This window comes from Opisthorchis viverrini (assembly GCF_000715545.1).
Source record: "Opisthorchis viverrini unplaced genomic scaffold opera_v5_505, whole genome shotgun sequence".
Lineage (NCBI taxonomy): Eukaryota > Metazoa > Platyhelminthes > Trematoda > Opisthorchiida > Opisthorchiidae > Opisthorchis > Opisthorchis viverrini.
The window spans coordinates 145,568-149,245 of NW_008752156.1; positions in this window are offsets into that span (position 1 = coordinate 145,568).

Below are 3,678 nucleotides of genomic sequence, written 5' to 3' on the forward strand. Positions count from 1 at the left end.
GAAAACGAGTGATTCAATCGGATTCATTTGAGACTCCCGTCAAAACCAAATAAATGTGCAGACTACCAGTTGTCATGTTCGCAACAGCGTCGAAACTAGCTTGTTCTTTCAAAGGTGCCGACATCTGTTCGAGCGTGACTAAAAATAGTCGGTTGATATGGAAAACTACCAACTCACTATCCGTAGTTGTATGGAATATCTGAGTCAATTCTAGCTATTGTTGGAGTTACAATGGAGATCAAGTGAGCCGAGCGATCATCCGCAAACCCACGCCTGATCCAGGAATAGAATGTATTCACCTTGTGAAATGTGAGTCCCGATCACGTGCCAAGCCCAAGCTCTGCTTGAACTTGGGCTTCCAGCTAACGCTTGTCACTAAATATAGATTTGTGAGAAGGTTATTAGTCACGTGGTTGTGAGTAGTATCATGGACCCTTCTACAATGTCCAGTAAACTTTACCGGTCAGTTTCTTCTTCTGGCCTGGGTCTGTACAATTTTGTCCTTAAACAAACCGACCTGTCTTCCAGAGACAGTTGACGGTGTAACAAATTGTGCCCACCTCCTTAGTGGAGATTACAGGCTAACAATGAAAGAAGTACACTGACCTGATAACCTAACTGTTGTAAAAACGAAATGAACGAGGGACAACAACGGATTTCAACGATAACGGTCAGTTGGACCGAAGGTTCTGTCCGTCACTGTTCATTCTCGACAACAAAAGTGCAGAACGTGATTAAACCAAATGTTAAGCGAACGTCAGTTAAGGTAATTCAGTAGTTATATTGTCCTTTTTTACATATTGTTTGTTTAGTAATGCAACTCGAAGGATAAGGGGTTTTGACGGGGTTAATGGAGATACATTACAGATACACTAAAATCTCAACGGAGATGTTTGCCGTATCCACGTTCTCCGATTTCGGAGAGTTATCTTCATCCACAGGTCGAGGGTGTCCAAAACATCTCTACCAATTGGAACTTTTAACATGTACTTGTCGCCGGAAGCCAAATCTGCCGACGACTTTATGATAAGCGGAATCGCCAGTCGCAGATACTGATAGCTTCACTTTGACAGCATTCCAGTGAACAATGGAACAAGCAACCCCAAGCCTTCATCAAGGACCACTCTCCTCATTCACAAAAAGGATATCCCCGCCGATACAGGATTGCCATGCCGAAAAGGCTAGCATTAAAAAACATCCTGTTTGGCTCCATAACCTCGTGTAGAAAGAAACCGGTGAAATGGAATTTCTCAAAAACCACTACTGAACTCAGCAAGATTTTGTCTGAACGTCGGAACAGTTCGTTACGCTGAAATAGAATGACGGAAACAACATTATAATCATTGTAATGTACTACTCAAAAGGTTGCTGAAAATCCATCAACAGCCCACGACCGGTTTTGCCCTTCTTGGGGCTCATCAGGGAGGCGTGGTCCCCGATTTTCCGTCAACCTTATGTTCTACTTGAACACAAATTGCACGAAATTAGCGAACTACACTCATCTGCAAACTAATTTGGCTTTGCGAGAGACTCACCTGAAACGCAGCTGAATCTCTCGTTTTTGATATCTCGAATATCGTAGTGACTGAAACATGAGGCGGCCTGGTGCAGCACATTCAGTTGCCTGAGAACATCATAAACGAGAGATTCAGCTGGGTTCCAGATGAGTCTCTCGAAAAACCAAATTACTTTCCAACTGAGTGTATATTCGCTAACATTATCATCAGTCATGGCCCACCTAATGCTTTACACTAAATGACCTGAAAGATTATCATCGTATATCGTTTGTATAAGCGTATAAGCGCGCTGGCATCTTTTAGACTCCAGTACTTGTCCTTGCCTGTGAACAAACTCGCAATATCCTTATCACCAACACGAGTGGCCAAATTGATCCGCATTGTGTCAGTGAATACACGATGGCCTGTATAAGCCGAAAGGCTGCTGTATTCGGGAGTGGAGTAGATGGTGTGATTCCAGGCACTTTGTGGAGACCGATAAATAAAACACGAGAAAACACTCACGTCCAACAGCTTACACTACATTACTGTAGGCATGAAGAGGCCAGAATCCAACGGTTCGATTCCAAATGTGCAATTTTTATGTCAAGTCAAGGCTTTTCTTTATCCAAAAAAATGAAGAAAATATCTTTAGGAAAAGAAACTCATTGCATGAGTTGACCTTGAAGATGTAAGCCATCTAGTTGTACGTGGTTTATCGTTGGTCAGCGGTATCATCCCGGTGCACCTGAAAATGCTGCGCGGCAACTCGAAATTCGCGCCCATTGACACTTTCCAAATGAACGTTAATCTATTCTATACTGTCCTATACACTCTAAGAATTTGCTTAACCTACAGTGAGCAAAGTATCCCTGTTCATTTTCATAAGAGGAACTACTCACAAGGTTGCTGAAAACTCTTCGACAACCCACGACCGGTTTCGCCCTTCGCCCTGTTCATCTTTGGGATATTGAACCATTTGACGCTTTTCCTCTGACAGTCTGCATATAAGTAGTACCCTGGAAGAAAAAAGCCTCAGTGTGTCGGTAATTTGATTGAAAGTCTAGAAGCTTTTGACGCCGATCTCGTGGGAAGTGGACAGAAACGAAGCGCGTTCATAAATTCAAAGATCGCCACGCCAACTTCAGAAGCAAAATTATCACCCGAGCTGTTGAACCTGGAGACTGGATAAACTGGATCTGTAGCAGTTGTGGCTGAATTCATACTGGTCCCGGTGGATTGGTCTGGTCACCAGCGTTTCGTCGGCGAAGCGTCTAATGTGTTGTGCAGAAAAATGGACCACTTTCTGCGTACGTTGTGAGTTCCAACTGTTTCCTTGTGTCAACTGCCCTGACCGAAGTAGGCGTTGAGTGATTTTCCACGGAGAGCCTTCGGTTTGGTTTTCAGGTTGAGAAGTGTTTTTTCTTCGCTATTTCATATTCACTTCATGTACGCTGTATTATATGTATTATATATAGTATATCTTTATTATATATGTGGGCACTCTCCCTCTTTATTCTCTAAGAGACCCAGGTATTCACTTCTATCCATTTGAGCTGGCAATTACAGGCCACCAGTTGGGCACACTGGCGGTATTAGGACTGCCCCCCCGTTCATCCTAATGTTTACACCTGCAGCAGGAGAATCAAGTTGATGCACATCCACTTTGGCCCGAACCGTTTTTGATAGTACCCATCGTGAATGGCGTCAATCAGATGAAATCAACGTGATAGATCAATTTAGGAACGGGTGTTAATCCATTTCAGTTAGTACCTGCATAAGGTACCTGCCACTTGTATAACGTAAAAGAGAAACTTAGGTTGTTTAGCTTATAAGCACCCCATAAACTAAACCGAAATGTGAAAAAAAAACCTTCAGCAAGGAACCCCGAATAAAGAAAACAGTGTGCCTCTAACCATATCATTGAGCTGTCATTGAGTGTACAGTCGAAAATCCCCTGAAGAACTGAGACACCGTGGTCGGATGGACAACGGACAATAAGTAAAAACAAAAATGGGACTGAAACTCTCGCTCAATTGGACCGCCAATGTTGGACTTTGGCGGATGTCTTGGTTCACCACTCTGTGCTGTTCATCCCACGTGGTGCACCTGTGGGCCAATGGTTTTTCAGGTCACTTGAGCATCATCATCATCATCATCATCATCAAAGACAGCAACATCA